Genomic DNA, 7,500 nt, shown 5'->3' with positions numbered 1-7,500 from the left:
ACCACAGTTTTGAAGTGTTCATAACTGTTATATGTTACACACAAGCACAATGCTGTAAGTACCATAGACTATATTACAGTGTCATACAGTACAGCACACAATGTGCTGTGTGATCATAAGGAAAATACACATTTTAAATCAATTTCACAGTATTTACATCATTGTGTGTGTGTGTATCAGTATGGTGTGTGTGTGTGTGTGTGTGTGTGTGTGTGTGCGTGCCTGCGTGTGTGTGTGTGTCAGTGTGAGTGACAGACAGACAGACAGACAGTCATTGCAACCCACAACAGGTTTAGAGGGTGGCTCTCCTCTTCTCCAGTTCCTGGTCCACCACACTTTTAAAGTGTTCATAGCTGGTGTATGTTACACCTTCGAAGCCAGGTGTGGTGGACATATTGGTGGCGGGGCAAAAGGTGAAGATTTTCTGGCTGCTTCCAGCCACCTTGTCTTTGGAAGGGGTGTATTTCTTCCGCTGCCCCCCACACTGCGGCACTTTGCAAGCCCCACATGGCTTATTGGACTTGTTGGGCATCACAGGTTTCACAGCGGGAGGACAGGGTGGGAGGACAGGGAGGAAGACTGGGTTGGCGGATGGCAGCAATCTCACTGACGGAGCCTGTGGTTGGGTTGGCAGCACTAGGAGGACAGGTGCTTTTGCCACGGCAGATGACACGTAGGATGCAGTGGCAGGCTTGGGCTGGATACTGCGGTGTGAAGGCCCTGGTTGACAGCCTGGCTGTGGCTCTGACTGCAGCTGCGGCTCTTCAAAGTCCAACCTGTAAAAAAGAAAAGAAAAACACACACACACACAAGCACAATACTGTGAGTATCATATACTATAATACAGTGCAATACAGTACAGCTCTCCACAAAAAAATAAACAGAGTGAGTGAAGAGCTTACCTCCGCTTTTCCCCACGCCTTTTGCCAGCGACATGGTGAGGCTCCTGGTACTGCACCTGAGGTCTGTCTGGTGGTGGCAGTGACGACGGCAGAGCAGGGGCATCAGGCATTGGTTGGCCTGACAGAACGTCCCGATGAGTCTTCACTCTTGGCCTGACCGTTGCCCTGAAGTTGGCCATCTTCTCCTCCCTCCTGAAAAAGTTGCTGATGGACTTGGCGTTTATGTTGGGCAGCGGGATGGCGAGGCTGCCCAGGACCGGGTCGTCCCTCACTCTGTCGGCGATCCTCTTGTACTGGCCTTTGATGGACGAGGTCAGCTTGCTGGGAGACGAATGGAATTTGCTGCAGGTGGGATAGTGCTGCAGCATCTTAATCAGGAGGTACAGAAGACGGCTCTCCTCGGTCACCTGCGCTGCTTGGGGGTACCTCATCCAGCCAAACTTGGTCTTCTGGGCCGCGCTGGTCTCTGGCGTGTCGGCTCCGAGGCAACGGCCAAAGAGGGTATAGCCCCACCTGGACTCGTACTTCTTGACGAAGTTGGCGCCGGACCGGTCGTGGTCGTGGAGAGCAGCAGCAGCCGTGGCAATTTGCTGCCTCAGCACGGCGGGCACGAGGTGGTGGTGGTCGCTGTCGTCTGCCAGCTGGAGGAGAAGCGACGCAAGGGCCTCCACTTCCTCTATCCCAGGCAGATGGAGATGGCGTTGGCTGGCCAGGACATCCTGCAAAGCGGGGTCGTCCTCTTCCTCCACCTGCTCTGCCTGAGTGAGGACCACGTGCTTCTCACAGACGTGGTCTATGGGGTCCTCCTCCGACATGCCTCCGACACCTTCGTCAGCCTGCTCGTCCTCCTCTTCCCCGCCACTCTCCTCAGCAGCGGACTCCCCTTTCCCCTCCTCCTCCTCCTCCTCGTCCTTCCTGCACTGCTCCTCCTCAGCTGCAAAACATTACATTGTGTTGAGTTACATTGTGATTAGTAGTGATGAGTACAAGGTTATCAGACAGTTAGCGGGCAGGTGATTTTAGTATATATTGTTGTGTGATGAAAAATGCTGTACCTTTCTGCGCGTAGTAGTGCCTTGCAGTGAATGCGGTGGATTGGCACATGGCATACTCAACGCCAAGCAGCTCCTCCTCGTCCGGGTGGTTGTAGTCGTCAGGGTACGGCAGAGGCGCAGCGAAATTCGGCTCAAAGACGTGCTCCTTGCCAAAGAGCAGCTCCGCCTGGCGATTCATTCGCTGGATCCTCGCAGCGTCCACACAACTCGTCTGACGACCACGCCCTCCCTCGACGCGAAGGGACTCCATCCTGGCGTTCCACTGTACGGCGAAGGCGATCAGGTACGCCTGAAACACATTGCATGTAACACATTTCTGGCGTTATTGTAGTTGAAAATTAAAGTTGCCCTTCTTTAAGCATAATGTTGTCTATTTGTATAACATTCTTGAAAAAATCTAATAAACAAATATTTTTTAAAAATAAAGAAAAATGAGAATTGACGATGTTGACAAAGCGTTTTGTTTTCATTACTCACTTGGAATGGCATGATGCCGCATCTGTTTGATGGTATGGCGTTTACAAGATGGGAGTGCAGCCCTTCCAGGGAATTGCTGCCACGCCGGCACCTGTACTTCTGCAGCTTCACACCGTTCAGCACCACCGTCCTCACTGCCACGTACAGTGGAACACCAGGGGGGTCCTGCAACACACACCACAGTACGAGGTTCATGATTACTCTGGCCCATCCATGTGTCTAAACATGGCCATACTTGTATCTGTCTTGACCCATTCACAAATTAACTTGCCTGCATGCATCCGAGGTGCTTGCTCGCCGTTGCCCAATGCGCATCTACGGCGTCTGCGGACTTGAACAGGGGGATGCCGTCGATGTCGAGGCCTGCTGGTCCCTTGAACTCATCAAGGATGGAGTCCACGGTCGCAGCAGTCTCCTGTAACGCACAGGTGGGAAAGTTATAATTAGAAATGTTATTCATATAACACAGCTTTATTACACATGATGCGTTTCTATTACAAACTTATTACAAATAGTTACCTCAACACCCCTCGTGATGCGCCTGACGTAGCTCTTGATCTGCGACGGCTTGAGGAAGGCGAGCATCTGCTGGTCGGTGTGGTTGCCGTACAGTTCCTCGTTGCCCTTCCGCACTGCCTGGACCAAGAGCAACATGTCCCCCCTGTTGTAGGCCAACACCGCCCCCGCCATGGCACTCATGAAAACGCCGTACTTGGCGTGGCTCTGCTTTATCACAACAGCATCCCAGCGGTGCAGCCAGTGCCTGATGTCGAGACGGACCACAGCACCCCTCTTCACCCAGTCACTGAAGAGGGTCTCCAGGAACGATGAGCCACTGTCACTGAAATGACATGGGAAAAAAATAGCATGCATCTACAAAGTATCTATGCAATAGTGTTTCACTAAAATAACTTGTCATGTGTTATTATAATTACCTGAATTAATTATTTTAAATATCATTACATTGTGATGAGATATCATTATGCTATGATGGAATTAATGAAATTAAAATGTACCGGCAGCAGTTGTTGTCGGCGTAGATGACTCTCGGGGCTGGAGCGTTGGCACGCTCGAACCGAGCCACAAGACCCCTGGCCATGCGTGCATAGCAGCCCTCGGACTCAGCTGCCACCACCACCGTCGTCAGGAACTGACCCCACTCGTTCAGGACGCTGGTGAGGTACTGCATCGTGCCCTGGCCGTCCCCGTAGATCTTCTTCAGGACCTGTCATAAAACAGACCAAATCAAAACATACACATCATTACATTACATTAATGTCACCAGTTAAGACACACAGCATTTTTTTTTTCTTTTACCATAACATGATGGCTGCGTGCATACCTTTCTTGTGCCGTCTATGCAGAGGAATTCTCCAGTCATGCTGAGGATCTCGCTGCGGTACACTGGCATCTTCTCCATCTCCATGATGAGGTGTGCTCGCCTCAGCACCCGGGCAGATGGAAGAGGAGACTGGGGAATGGGAGGGGTGTACGTCCCTGCAGGCTTGGCGAAGGCGAGGATGCCCTTCTGCGAGGAGGATGAGGCTGCCGTCGACGAAGAGCCAGCTGTGTGTGCGTCGTACAGCAGAGTCTGGTACAGGTCACGCCGCTCGATGTACCACTCGTCGTGGCCCTGTTTCAGCAGCCGCTGCACCTTGCTCATCGACACGGCGTTGAGGCGGTCGCTCAGCAGAGTCACCACTCCTCTGTCGATGGCGCGCTTCCCACACAGAATGGCGGGGAACATCCGTCTAACGGCAGGGGCGAGGCTCATCAGAACTTTTGGACTGTAGGCCAGCCAAATGTACTGCTGCTGCTGATGGTGATCTTCCTCCTCCTCCTCCTCCTCCTCCTCCTCCTCCTCCTCCTCCTCCCCCTCGATGTCGTGCGCCACCGACACATGCCTCACCTTCTCGCAGTAGGAGCACTTCAGCTTCTCTGTCAGGAGGGTGTAATAAGATGACATGCCACACACCTGCCTGGCATAGCTGCCAAAGCCCTTCCTCTCCAGGTATTCCCCAGGCGGCGCAGGGCAGTTGGTGTTGGGGCAGGGAATCATGGCCTTCATCACACCGACGGGGCGCCAGAAGAAGGCAGGCGTGGTGAAAAAGGAGAGCATGCTGGGAACTGCTCCCTTGACGGACACAGGCAGTGGGGGTGGGTGGAACTCCATCTTCTCCTTCAGCAACTTCCTCTCCACAATGTCACCTTTGGCATTTTTATAGCGGGATGCCCTCTCAAACAGGCCATATGCCTCGTTGCTCTTCATCCACTTAATGTTTGGGAGGGCGATGCCAAGTGCTTGGGCAGATGAGGGTGGCTCCTCCCAGTACCTCTGCCAACCTTCCAGGTGGATGCCGGAGGACACAGAGGGCTCCTGCGATGGTGGCACGGCAGGCTCCTGGCTGGCAGCTGCGGCTGGGGTGAGCTGTCCCACGGTGGTGATGTGGGTGGAGACAGGGACCTGGGACTCATCCAGGAGTTGTTCTGCAAAGCACACACACACACACACACACACACACACACACACACACACACACAGAATTGAGATAGTTATTCTAAATGAACATAATGACAGAAGTAAAGAAAAACATTATTAGTTTAAGCCGCTCTAGAAGGGATACAATGGTCAATTCATTCCATATGTAAGCATAATAATATTACCTGCCACAGCCAATAGCTCGGCATCACTGGCATAATTGGAGCCATGCTGGGAAAAGGATGACACCGCTGCGCCTGTCTTTTCCTGAAAAAACAAAAACAAAAAAAACAACAGTAAGATCCAGACATCATGGTTTTGAAATAGTGTGGATTATCACTCACATGTACATGTAGACATTTTAACCTAGCTAACTTGCCTTCAGCTTCTTGTCAACTAGACAGGTGACAGAGGGGAAGTTGTTAACATATTCCTGCAGGCGCTCCTTCTGCCACTTCATGAGCTCATTCAGCTCACCCTGGTGAATGTATTCGGCCAGTATCCACGCCACCCAACCAGCGTCATTCTCCAGCAGCCACCTGAATGTCTGCCCGGCGTACTTTCCAAAGGTCATGACGAGCTGGCCTCTCCACATTTCCCCTCCAGCCTCTCTGGCAGCGGCCTCCGCCTTCACGGGGTCCAGCCAGGTCGGGTCCACCTTCTTGTTGGGGTTGTCTGCCTCAGCCTTGGCAGCTGCCGTACACCTCAACCGGGCCTCTCCTTGCTTGTACAAAGGGATGTTGGGGTACTGGTGCTGTTTCTGGTGTAGGTCCAGCTGGGGCTGGGTAGCGAAGCTCTTCCCACACACGTCACAGGCATGCTGCTTTGGGTAATGGAGCTTCATGTGGCGTGTGAGGTTGGACTTCAGAGTAAACCTCTTGTTGCATACCTCACACTCATAGCTATCATGGCTCTCCATTCTTTCTGGTAATGTAAACACAGGTAATAGGGATCAGACAGTGATGACTGTTCATTTAACTTTCCAACAAGTGACTGTAACAAAACTTTTAAACATGGCTTATTTACAGTCAGTAGTCATCATATGAATAAGGTCAAAGCAAGACAGCCAAGTTATTTATTTAAACTGGATGACAGTATTTAGTTACACAACACAGCTGTTACAGTGGTTAGCCTACTATACAGCGGGCTGTCATTAGTTCAGTCTAGCAACATTTCAAAGCTGGAATTAGTCACCCAATACAGTATTTCATGCAATGACATCCTTTCCCTCCCTGAGTAAAACTAAAAGCAGATAATTTAGATTGACAATATGTAGCCCTTTATTATACAGAAATGTGCTGTTGGTGTATTAGCCTAGGACAACACGCTCGCCAGATTGTTATCTAAATAGCCCTATGTTGTTAGAAATTGCTGTTTACCAGGTATGCAGCGCATCCCATGCAACAAGAGATTAACACGGTCGCCAAATTGCTTTATGTTACACTTACTCTGGCATCGGCTGTTGTCTAAACAGTCACATTTACCCACATTAACACATATCCACATCAAATTGACCAAGAAAATGTTGATTGTCGCTGAAAAGCAACAGGTGTGCAGGTGTGCGACGTAGCCGCTAGTGCTACTGTAATCGTCGTTGCGCTGACCGCTAGCAGACTAGTTACCTCAGGAGGCGAATGAACCTGACAGAAAACTTTGCAGATAGCCCCCAACTCAAACAAATTTCGACGAATTATAGATTAATACTAAGAAAACTTTCTTCTAACAACACACTTTCAACTCATTGTAAACAGTCTTGTTAGCCGCGTTAGCTAGCTACAGACGCACATTAATCAACTTGGGTGAATATAGTCATGCCATACACCGTTGGAAAGCTTACATTGTCACGATTAAAACGAGACCAACCACGAGTAATATGGTTGCTCACAGACAAAACGGCGTTAGGTTGACTGAAGTCTACCCAGCAGCTAAAAACATACCTTCAACGTCTTCCCTTTATACACAACGACCGTGTTATGACACAGAATCTTTTCTCTTTCTACAAAATCGATACAGCTTAATACATACCTTAAAATTTTTTAAGTTAACTAGCAAAGGATGAAGAGAATACAATTTACCTGAGTGAATCCTCCGTTGACAGTAGTGGCAATGACCGGTGAATACATTAGATGACGTATTATGATCCTCGCTCAATGATTGGTCTGTTGAGCGCTGAGCTCTGCTCAACATTGCTCAACCATTGGCTGATCGCTCCTCAACTCTGCTCAACATTGCTCAACCATTGGTCGGTTGACGGGAGCTTAGGGACTTGGTGGAGAAAGTGCCTGGGAACACCAGGTGCTGTAAGCTTTTTTTCTCTCAGCTGTCACCAAAGGAGGGCGCTGTTGCTCCATCACCGCACACAGGGCTTTGAGGAACAAAAGCTGCAATCATTCCAGCTGTGTCTGTATGCACGCCAGAGAGGTGGCACTGAGACGCCTCACTTTCCGAGTAGTTTTTAGGGTTCCAGTTCTCACTGTTACAGCCTGTAAAAAGCCTGCAATCATCTTATAAGCGCGTGTACACAAATAGCCTGAGAAACAAGGTTGCAATCCTTCCGGCTGTGTGTTTTTCTCCACAGAAAAAAACA

This window comes from Scomber japonicus, chromosome 22, assembly GCF_027409825.1.
Source record: "Scomber japonicus isolate fScoJap1 chromosome 22, fScoJap1.pri, whole genome shotgun sequence".
NCBI classification, from domain to species: Eukaryota; Metazoa; Chordata; class Actinopteri; order Scombriformes; family Scombridae; genus Scomber; species Scomber japonicus.
This window is presented reverse-complemented; position numbering follows the sequence as displayed.